This window comes from Narcine bancroftii, chromosome 11 (assembly GCF_036971445.1).
Source record: "Narcine bancroftii isolate sNarBan1 chromosome 11, sNarBan1.hap1, whole genome shotgun sequence".
Classification (NCBI taxonomy): Eukaryota; Metazoa; Chordata; class Chondrichthyes; order Torpediniformes; family Narcinidae; genus Narcine; species Narcine bancroftii.
The window spans coordinates 87,948,034-87,960,380 of record NC_091479.1 but is presented as its reverse complement, the minus strand read 5'-3'; the positions used below and the strand labels follow the sequence as shown (position 1 = coordinate 87,960,380).

The 12,347-nt window shown below is 39.0% G+C and overlaps 1 long non-coding RNA gene across 6 annotated transcripts in view; it reads right to left on the bottom strand.

The window, feature by feature from the left end:
- LOC138746097 (uncharacterized) overlaps nt 1-12,347 on the bottom strand; it is a 158,172-nt gene that overhangs the window by 144,960 nt on the left and 865 nt on the right. For 3 of the 6 annotated variants that reach the window (XR_011346696.1, XR_011346695.1, XR_011346698.1), the window contains exon 2: nt 11,027-11,126. This is a non-coding gene — a long non-coding RNA (uncharacterized lncRNA). Of the gene's footprint in view, nt 1-79; nt 314-1,293; nt 4,046-8,376; nt 9,119-11,026; nt 11,127-12,347 lie in introns of those variants that run through there. The other 3 variants (XR_011346694.1, XR_011346697.1, XR_011346693.1) reach the window with 3 other exon arrangements.

Below are 12,347 nucleotides of genomic sequence, written 5' to 3'. Positions count from 1 at the left end.
ATTTACTATGATATATTGTAAAAGAATAACATTCAAACTTTTGAAAAATATATGTACAGAGAATTTTAATTTTGGATGACAAGCATTCTAACATCTTAATATCTGTAAATATTTAACTTGTATAAAATGTGTAAAAGGTCAGCAATAATCTCACTGTAAAAATTGTAGATGATCACATTTGTTGTGCTACGTGATGTATAAAATGCAGTAGTGAACTGAAAACATCTGAATTTTTTTTGTCTTTTTGATCTCTGCAGGTCACTGATAACTTTGAAGTTTAATTTTTGATACTCTGTGGCTTGCAGGAAATACTCTAAAGCAGAAAACAAATGTGTTTTTGTCACAACAAATACAGTTTTAAAATTTATCTTTTCAACAATATCTATGCTTGTATGTAACATTTTATCTAACTCCTCTTAAACTTCTAGTTTGAGTGAGGATGGTGAGCTGTGAAAAATAACATTACAGTGAAAAATATCACAAGTCCACTTCTTAAAGGAGTTTGATGACCTTCAGATTGTAGGTGTTGGCCTTATTTGATTGAAATGATAAAAAGTGACAAACAAAATAATGTTTGGAATCAAATATTTAAGATTTATCTTGCAAATTAATTCTCACCAGAAAATTCAACACAATTAATATTACTAGAGTAATTAACTTGAACCATAATACAAAACAAAAAAAAATCAAAATTCCACATTATACATTTCTAATCCATAAAAAAGAAATATAAACAATTCTACAGAAGGTTTTTTTCCATTAATCAGTCTTGAAATTAACTATACATTATGCTCAAAAATCCACAAGACAGAAAAACTGCAATAATTCCACAGTAAAAGATCATTTAAAGCTATTGTTTAAATCATTACTTGGATGTGTGTTTACCCACAAATAAAGCTTAAAATTGATATATCCAATATATAAAATTTTACTGCACAAAATCCAAATTTGTCACGTTCTAATTGTGGCAATTATAAAGTATAATCTTTCAATTCAATTGGATGGGGTACCTACCCCATGATTAATAATTAAGTCCTTTTGAAATTTAATGATACTAAAATTAGTCTAATCAAAATAAAAATTAAAACAAAATGTTGACTATAAATATACAAATTTATGTGTATTCTGCAGGGCACACTATTCATATAAAGATCTACCAGTCTTCATCTAGTTTGTCAGATGTAGAGGAGACTACAATAGGAGACCGTCTGCAGTAGATAACTCCTGCAGCAAAATATGCCACATAGAATTAAATTAACTTCAACTTGAAATTATTTTTAAACATTTGTGGTAAATGAAACATCTAATATAGAGCTTGTAATAAATATTTTTATTGCATTCAATATTTTTTTTTCTGTTGAATCTAAATCTTTAATTTTGGTTTGATATGTTAAATGTAGTTCATTCATTGGCATGGTTTCATCTGGGAACTGAAGGTTGAGGATTCAAATCTTAGTCCAACATGTAAATCTAGGCCAGTAATTCCACTGCAAAAATTAGACACTGTATTCTGGGTGAAATGTTAAATCATGACCCTGGTGGGCCCCTGCAGAATTGTAACACATCCCAAGATTTCACAGAAAAGGAAGGATCAACTTGGCTAAAATGCTTCCATTAAAACTGTGTATTATCATTTAATGCCTTCAATGTACAAATTTCCATGTTTTCCATATAATAAGAATGAGTGCACGTGAAATGCCTTAGATGAGAAATATTGTAGCATGTCCCAAAGCTGTAAAGTTCTCATTATCAATATGTCATATTTTGATCTTGAGATTACTGCTCATGTCAATTAATGAGTAAATGAGCTGCACTTTTTCCAGGCAAATTGAAGGTGTTTCTACTGCATTTGTGCCTTTTAGGTGTCAGCAGATGGGTCACCTCAAACACTCTGCCTTGCTCTAATCTAATCGAAGACAGTGTTTATGTGACATTTCCAGTTGGGTATCAGAATATTGGTGGTGGGTGCTCAGTGAAGGTAACGCTGTTGAATGTCAGGGGAAGGTCAGTGGGTTCTCTTGTTGGAGATGATCATTGCCTGAAAGCTTTATATATATATATATGCTACTTATCAGCTCTTGCTTAAGTTAAAAACACATATGCTGGAGGAATTCAGCAGATGCTGCAGCATCCATAGAAAGTAAAGATATATAATTAATATTTTGGCTCTGCACCCTTTTTCAAGGTATGAGCAAAAGGCAGACAGGTGCCTGACTAAAAAGGCAGGGGGAGGAGAATAGGTCAACAGATAAGAGGTGAAAATTGAAGATGGATAGGATTCAGGAGAAGAAAGGTAAGAATTGATCGGGTGAATGGTGGCTCAGTGAATGCAGAGCTAGAGGAAACCAGGAAATAGAAATAAATAGTGAAAGAGGAAGGGGAGAAATTGGGGTAGTCTATGCTAATGTCATCCGGTTAGAAATGCAGGTAGTCTCATTTTGCAATGCATGGACAGATGTTGACATGGTGTAGTGTGGATTGTGGAGAGTCGTGCCCTCTCCATCTGAAACCAGGTGGGAATGTGACCTCCCTGTCTGAAACCTAGTCTGAAGTTGCATCACCTGCCAATCAAGGTTGGACTCTGCCTCCCCATTAGTCCCTTTAAATCACTTATTACATGGGCTGGTCTCCCCAGATCAGCCTTCCACATGCAGCAGCCCATTTTCTTTGGTCCTGACTATGAATGCTGGTCTACGCCAGATTATGAACTGTGGAGGAGTCGTTGGTAAGGTGTGCACTACAATTAGAGTGGAACTGTAGTGGGAATACTCAGCATTGAGTTGTACCCTGTTGGTACAGGGAATCGGGAGTGCACGTTGAAGTCTCTGTCTTGTAAAAGCATACTAGTTACCGAATATTACTGCACGTGTGTAATAGAGTAGGGGTCACTGATATCAGAGATTGCTGTATTCAATGCAAATGCCGACATTATTTTAGTATCAATTTTTGTGTCTTCCCAGTTATGATTTCCCCGTGTGTGCAATAAAGATTATCCTTTGTTAGCCTATGTCTGGAGTCGCTTCTCTGAACCTGAATTAAATCTCAACAGGTGGGGATTCCAGCTATTGTGGTGAACAGAGCTAATGTTCTGAAAGATCTACCAGTCTTCATCTAGTTTGTCAGATGTAGAGGAGACTACAATAGGAGGCCGTCTGCAGTAGATAACTCCTGCAGATTCACAAGTGGTGTTGCTTCATTTGGAAGGACAGTTTTGGGTCCAGAATGGTGCTGATGGAGGATGCATGGGTGCAAGCATAACAGTTTCGCAGTCACAGTGGTAGGTGCCAAGGTGCCAAATTGGTGGAAGGAAGGAGTGGATGAGAGAGTTGTCCATGCAGAAGCCAAAGGGGAAGATGTATCTGGTGGTGGGATTACATAGTAGGTGGCAGAAATGGTGGAGGATAATGGTGTGGTAGGTGAGGACAAAGGGGATCCTGTCCTTGTTCATCCTTTTCTTGTAGTGGCTGATGGGTATGGGGAACAAACTGCCGCATGAAGATTCAGGGACATTCATAATATTTAAAAGACATTTGGACAGATACATGGATAGGAAAAGTTGAGAGAGAGAGATATGGGCCACATGCAGGCAAATGGGACTAGCTTGGTTAGACAACTTGATCGGCAAGAACAAATTGAGTTGAAGGGCTGTTTTCTGTGCTATGTAATTCTATTTGCTCTCAGATTCCTCTCCACTAAGGAAAGCAAATCCAACCAATCCAGTCTCTCTTAAATGAAATACTCCATCCCGGGCAATATCTGAGTGAATCATCATGTCTTCCAATGTGATGACCTGAATTTCACATGATATTCCAGCTGTGGCCTAACAGCTCTGTTCACAAGATAATTTTTCTATACTTTTACAATATGGTTAAACTCACTAACATAAAACATGGAACATCCTTACCTTTAACAGATGTAAATTTCAACAGTGCAACACAATTGATGAACTAATGCCATCTAGTGATAAATGAGTGGTAGCATTCTAAAGAATTTTAGTTTGTCTCCCAATTGTCATAGTCTTTCAAAACTAGACAGGTGGCTTCTTCTTAAAAAAAAGGGAGATGCAAGGATTATTCAACACTTGTGGCACATCAATGGAGAAACATTATCTGTATTTCAGTCCAATAGCCCTTCCCCATAAGGCTTGCCAACATACTTTTTTGTTTATTTCTGACTTACGAACAATTCAGGTTACAAACAGCTGTCAGGAACAGAACCTTGTCATAACTTGAGGTCTTCCTGTAAAGTATGCTTCTTGATCCTATCAATGGATATAGTTTCCCTCTATCTATTTACTTTCAATTCTCCATAAAATCTTGAAATTTTCAATCTAATTATTCCTTAGCCTTATAAATTCTTGGCAGGTAGTACAATCTTTATATTTTTCTACACATAATTTTACCTCTGGTGTCCGTTTCACATACTGGGATATCTGCTGCGTGCTAATCCCAAGAATAATTTATTCTACTTGGAGCTGATTACACAGTGCATCCAGTGTGGTCTAAGCAGGGAATATTATAGATGCTTATATTCTAATCCTTGAATTCTTGTCTTCTAGTGATAAATCATAGTCCATTGGCCTTCACTTATCATCTGTCCTGTCCATACCATTTTAATGATCTAAAATCCATATTAGAAATGCAGAAGCCATTTTGCAGAAAGGTATACTTGGGTATGTTGAGCTCCCAGTCACGATTATCTTAAATACTTTTAAAGTTCAAATTTATTGTCAGAGTACATACATGGCATCACATCCATCCTTGAGATACTTTTTTTTCCCTGCAGGCTGGGCAGAATTTCTAATTACCGTTAACTAAACTGTACTCAAGAAAGGAATGTATATAAAAGAAAGAAATATAGAGAGAAATGTAAACAAACTGACTACAAATATATAAATATAAATATTAAGTAAAAAATAATCAACTGTCCTTAAATGGGTCTCTGAGTGAATTGTTTAGGAGTCTGATGGTTAAGGGATTGCAACTACTGTATTCCTGAACCTGGAGGTTTGAGACCTGTGAGGCATTTACCTCTGGCAGCAGTAAGAACAGAGCATGTCCTGAATAGTGTGGATCCTTGAGAATTGCTGCTGCTCTCCGACAGCAACGTCCATGTGACGTTCTTGCTGGTGGGGAGAGTTTTGTCTATGATGTACGGGGCTGTGTCCACTTCCTTTTGCAGGCCCTGCTGGTTAGATGTATTGGTGCCCCCCCCCCCCCCCATGCCAGGCCATGTTGCAGCCAGTATGCACATCTGTAGAAGTTTGCCAAGGTTTCTGATGACGTTCTGAACCTCCGCAGACTCCTAAGGAAGTAGAGGCACTGACGTGGATTCATCACAGTGGCATTAATATGATGGATCCTGGAAAGGTAATCTGAGATTGTGATTCCCCAGGAATTTAAAGTTGTTCACCCTCTTCATCTCTGATTCCCCCAATGATCACCAGATCATACGATTCTGGCTTTACTCTAAAGTCCTGTAGAGCTCGTCGAAAGAACCAAAGACTTGTTGATCCAAACCAAGGCTTTTATTAGCAAAAGACAGGAGCTCTTTTACAGGTGGCCGACCAGTCCGGAATGATCCAACCTGGCGAGGGACACAACCCTTTAAGGCCCAGACAGTAGGTGTGGCTAAGCTCTCAGCCAATCGCTGTAAGCACAGTCGTTACACTCTAGATACTGTAACTATATACATTGGTGATAGGTCTGTACTATCACAAGTTCACAATCAGCTCCTTGGTCTTGGTGACGTTAAGTGAGAGGTTGTGAGTACAAGCAAAGTTTTCAATCTCCCTTTTGTATGCTCCGATTTAAATGTATGTCAATTATTTATTTCTTTATTTACTTGTTTATTCTATGGGTCACGTCTCCAGAATGGAGGACCATCGCCTTCCCAAGATCGTGTTATATGGCGAGCTCTCCACTGGCCACCGTGACAGAGGTGCACCAAAGAAAAGGTACAAGGACTGCCTAAAGAAATCTCTTGGTGCCTGCCACATTGACCACCGCCAGTGGGCTGATAACGCCTCAAACCGTGCATCTTGGCGCCTCACAGTTTGGCGGGCAGCAACCTCCTTTGAAGAAGACCGCAGAGCCCACCTCACTGACAAAAGGCAAAGGAGGAAAAACCCAACACCCAACCCCAACCAACCAATTTTCCCTTGCAACCGCTGCAATCGTGTCTGCCTGTCCCGCATCGGACTTGTCAGCCACAAACGAGCCTGCAGCTGACGTGGACTTTTTACCCCCTCCATAAATCTTCGTCCGCGAAGCCAAGCCAAAGAAAGAAAGAATATATATATATATATATATATATATGTATGTATTCATATAAAAATTGTTCAACTGTTCTACCCAATCTCATCCATCTAGCTGCTCTAATGTTTTATTCACACATTTCACAGCTTAATTTCTTACATTTACCCATAGTGGTTTTCAAAACCACAATTTCTGATGATATTCTACTCTTTTCCTTGTTTGTTTTTGAAACTATACCCTTGGATCATGAAACAAGACTTCACACCCAAATCATTTAGCAATTTAAAGCCCTTTGCCACTCTATTTATGCTTTCACTGGAATTCCCACCCCATGGGGATCACTGTAAGTACTCTGAATAGTACCTTGGGCCCAACCATCTTCATTGACTTCACTGACCTTCCATCATAAGGTCAGAAGTAGGGACGTGCACTAATGACTGAATTGTATTCTATTCACAATATTAGAAGTCATTGTCACCTGCAAAACCAATTTAGGCATTATTTTCATCTTTAAATGACAGGCAATGTTCATGACCAACAAGGCAGTCTAATCACCTATCACTGGCAATGAATGGCATTACTATAGTTGAGTCTCCCACCAGGGTTATTATTGACCAGAAACTCAAATGGAGCAGCAACATAAACATGGTCACAAGATCAGGTCAGATGCTGGTATCCTATGGCAGGTGACTCACCTCCTGAGATCCCAAGACTTTTCTACCATCTACAAGGCACAAACCTGGATTATGATTAAACACATTATGAATGCAGCTCCAACATCACTCAAGAAACTTGACAACATTCAGAATAAAGCAGTCCATCCACCACCTTAAACATTCATTTCTTTCACCACCAGCCCACAGCATTGTATCATGTTCAGGTCCAGTTACGAAATACATTGTAGTTACTCACCCACTCCAACAGTACCTTGGAAGCCCCTGGTCTCTACCATAAAGGATGTTACACCAGGAACATGGGAACACCAATACCTATATATTGACCTATATTAACAATTTGTCTTCGTTACCTGGTCTTTACTCTTGGATCTCTCTCTCTCTCACTAAAAGTTGGAAAACCTTCACCAAAAGAACGAGAGAGTTTTGAGGTAGCAGTTCATTTGCCTTGTGTTGTCTCAATGCTGAATGGGCTTTGCACTGTACAAACACCTTTTCAAAGATTATAAGGAATGGGCAGTAAGTGTGGGCCTTGCAGGTTATCCTGAAAATTAATTAAAAGGTGGACATCCCAAGGGTTCCAATATTTCAAAAAATCTTCCTTTCCCAAAATCCTCCTTTTATTGTGTTCATCTTTCTGATAGCCTTTTGCCTGGAGTGATACAAAAATGTCTTTTAAATCCTAAATGAGTAAATGTTGTGCATCTTAAGGATAGTACACACTGTGGGTACTGTGCAATGGATAGTACACACTGTGGGTACTGTGCAATGGATAGGACACACTGTGGGTACTGTGCAATGGATAGGACGCACTGTGGGTACTGTGCAATGGATAGGACGCACTGTGGGTACTGTGCAATGGATAGGACGCACTGTGGGTACTGTGCAATGGATAGGACGCACTGTGGGTACTGTGCAATGGATAGGACGCACTGTGGGTACTGTGCAATGGATAGGACGCACTGTGGGTACTGTGCAATGGATAGGACGCACTGTGGGTACTGTGCAATGGATAGGACGCACTGTGGGTACTGTGCAATGGATAGGACGCACTGTGGGTACTGTGCAATGGATAGGACGCACTGTGGGTACTGTGCAATGGATAGGACGCACTGTGGGTACTGTGCAATGGATAGGACGCACTGTGGGTACTGTGCAATGGATAGGACGCACTGTGGGTACTGTGCAATGGATAGGACGCACTGTGGGTACTGTGCAATGGATAGGACGCACTGTGGGTACTGTGCAATGGATAGGACGCACTGTGGGTACTGTGCAATGGATAGGACGCACTGTGGGTACTGTGCAATGGATAGGACGCACTGTGGGTACTGTGCAATGGATAGGACGCACTGTGGGTACTGTGCAATGGATAGGACGCACTGTGGGTACTGTGCAATGGATAGGACGCACTGTGGGTACTGTGCAATGGATAGGACGCACTGTGGGTACTGTGCAATGGATAGGACGCACTGTGGGTACTGTGCAATGGATAGGACGCACTGTGGGTACTGTGCAATGGCAATGCGGAGAATGGTAAAGTTTATTTGCCATATACATTGTGCAATTCTTACTTCAGCTAAACATACTTCATTAAAAACAATTACTACAAAAACAACTCATAAACTGCAATATGTAACATTGAGAAAAAGATTGTTATTCTGGCACCACTCAACATTGAGATGCAAGCTTAGTCCCCATGTTGATGGTGAGCGTGGAGGATGTGATGTTGCTTATTTGCACCGATTGGGATCTGCCAATGAGGAAGTTGAAGATCCAGTTGCAGAATGTAACAAACAACATTCCAGATCCTTTAGTATAGATGTACTTTTTGCTGGTACAATAGTGTTGAATGTCAGTTGTAGTTAATGAATAGAGGAATTCCTGGAGCTAGGGTGATTGACCTTCAATAATAACTATTTTATCTTATGCAAGGTATGATTCCAATCATTTGCAGTGTTTTCTCCTTGAAGCTCATTGACTTTACCAGCACTTCTTGATTTGGCTAAACACTGCCTTGTTGATGTCAAAGGCAGTGACTTTTGCATCATCTCTGAACTAAAGCTCTTTGACCTGTGATCACAAGGACCTGATGAAATCCAAATTTGAAGTCAGCAAGCTGATTAGGGATTAATAAGTGACATTTGTTGCACTTTTGACAATGTCTTCCATTCCTTTTAATGATAACTGGATGAACGAGAATTGCCATAGTCAAATATGTCTACCTCTTAAAATAATATCTTTATTAATATCTATGAAATAAACATACCATATAGTGATATGTGAGCATTTGTAGATGTTACTTATTTTAAGGATTAAATCAGTGATATTGTTTAAATAGTTAAATCATTAATATCAATGGTTTAAATCTTTTGGACCTGCAGTTTAGAAACATTTCCTTAAACTTGTTTCTGTAAGTGGTTAATGGTTATAACTTCTCAAATTAGACCAGGGGTGGCCAAACCGCGGCTCGCAAGTCATGTGGCTCTTTGACCTTTAATATGCACCTTGCTGCCGGTCTCTCCCCCCTCGCCCACCCGACTCATGCTGCCAGTCTCTTCCCCTCGCCCGCCCGACTCGCGCTGCCAGTCTCTCTCCCTCGCCCGCCCGACTCGCGCTGCCGATATCTCGCCCGCCCGACTCGCGCTGCCGATATCTCGCCCGCCCAACTCGCGCTGCCGGTCTCTCGCCCGTCAACTCACGTCTTTAATAACCTGATATTTGTAGCATTGTATTTTAGTCATTAAAAAAAAAAGATTAAAATAAGACTAATTTTGTACGGTGGAAATCTGATTAAAATATCTTTTTTTGGTTTACATTTTTTTAACTTATTTGTGTCTTTGTGATAACTGAAACTAATACAAATTAAGTTTAAAAACTGCATGTATGAATAAATATTATTGCATTTAATATGCATTTCTTAACATTTATATAAAATTTTTGTTACAAAATGTGTATGTAACAATAAAAATATATGTGTGAATTTTGTTCTTGACCTGCAGCTCTCAAGCATCTGAGCTTTATCGTTTGTGGCTCTTACATTAAGCAAGTTTGGCCACCCCTGAATTAGACCAATAATCTGGTCATGTTTTTGCGATTAAGTGTATAAACCTATGTCAAAATTCAAAATACTACTTTTACATATTTTAAATCTCAATAATGTTTATACATTGATCTCCAAGATATATTTCTTCCTCAATCAAATTACACAATTAGAGTATTTTTACAATCTCACAATGAATGTGGGAATCTTTAAAACTCAGTATTGCATTTCATAATTTAAAATATTTGATCATTTCCATACTTTGAGAATGATTGATAGGTCTATCACTATGGAGGGTGGATTTAATACAAAACCAAGGCTTGAATTCCAAGGAGAGAATACATAAATTATTGCATTTAAGTTTCAAGAAATAAAACATTGGATACGCAAAAGCTTCCGTTGGCTGGCAACCCATGATCAGGTTACATAGCCTGAAAATTAGGACCAATATTTTTCAGAGTCCGGCAACCCTTTTTTATACATAGAGTGGATGAAGTCCATCCTCTGTAATTTGCAGGTAATTGTAGGTGTTTTAATCTGAAGATTTTAGTGGGATTTTGGGCAAGAAGTTTGCCTCTATTTAATGATTATAATAATCTATTTTCATTTGGCCAATTTAATAAACTATTAACTGAAATGGTTTTCATTTTGCTCTTAATAATTTCCATGTTTATCAAAGTGTTATCAAAGATTACTAGTAAGTTGTTAGGGCCCCAAACACTTCACTTGTGAATCTGCAGGGGTCATCAACTGCATCTGGTGCTCCCACTGTAGTCTCCTGAACATCAGAGAACTTGAATACAAACTGGGAGATCGTTTCATTGAGCACCTCGACTCTGACTGCTGCAATAGCATAGATCTCCCAGTAGCCACCCATTTCAATTCCTCACCCATTCCTTTGCTGATATGTTTGTCCATGGTCTCATGCACTGCCAAACTGAGACCACATGCAAATTGGAGGAACAACACTTTATATTCCATCTGAGCACTCTCAACCGGATGGCTTTAACATCAACTTCGGTTTATGTTAGCCCCACTCCCCCCATGTTTACCTGTGTCTCTTTTCCTCTAGGTCTGTCTCTCTCGTCCCTCGCCACACATAGGTGTATAGTGAGTAGAGCTGTGGGCTAAGCACGCATCCTTGAGATGCACCTGTATTGATAGTGAGGAAGAGACAATTCATACTGACTGTGGTCTTTCAATGAGGAAGTCAATGATCCAGTTGTAGAGGGAGGAGCAGAGGCCCAGGATTTGGAGCTTGTTGACTGTCAGAAATAAAACTTCTCACACATGAGTCTCTTTAAAACTGATGACACGACAAGCTTTATTTACAAGTCTGCAGAGTTGGACTCAACTGGTTTCTCACCAGTTAAGCCCCGATACATACAGTGCATTGATTTTTATACCCTTATTGTTTGCCCTTCCCCTTCTTATTAATACTGTTTTAATTGGTTAGTATTACAAAAGCATTCTAAGTATAACTGCATTTTTAATTATCACGTTCGTTACGTACGCTGTGAACTCTACATACACTAAATTCTGTTTCTCACCCTTCTTATCAATCCTTTGTCTCCTGCATGTCTCTCACTATGACCATGAAAAGATAGGTTTTTAAAAAAACATATTCAGCTGAATCTTTTGTCCTTGGCTGCTAGTAAGCTCCCTGTCCGTTCTGGCTTCCCTGTTTATGATTAATCATCACATTTTAACTTAAGTCTTTTTAACCTAAATTCTCTATATCACATTGACCAGCACTGAGGGAATAGTGGTGTGGAAGGCTGAGATGTGGCCGATGAAGAGCAGCCCTATGTATGATTTGCTAATACTAATACAGATTTACTCATTTTAATTTGCAGATGTATTGTGTTGTTTTATTTTTCAGCTCCTGTAGATATGTCTTCCCTATAATTTAATATGTTCATTGTGATATAAATTTTGAAATAGAGTCTCATGCTGAAAAACTCCATTTACAAGCCACAGGAGTTCAAGGAGGTTTATGGATCTGCTATAAAATTTTTGGTTTGTATTCTTTCTTCTTAGTAATATCCTGATGTTAGTAATTGATGATCTTTTAAGAGCAGTGGTTCTCAACCTTTATTAACCCACAGACTACATTAAGTATTCTTTTACCTAGGCAGACCACCTATAACAAACCCACAGACCAGCAGGTGAGGAAGCTTAAATCCCTTCCCATACCATCCATATTTGTTTTGGTGAGATTTTTATTTCAGAATTTTCTTTTTTGTTTGTCAAGTTTACTTTTGTCTTTGCAGCATCACCGATGACCACCTACAATAAACTTATGGACCACTGATGGTCCAAAGACCAGAGGTTGAGAAGTACAATTTAAAGTTTATGTTTAATTGCACTTGT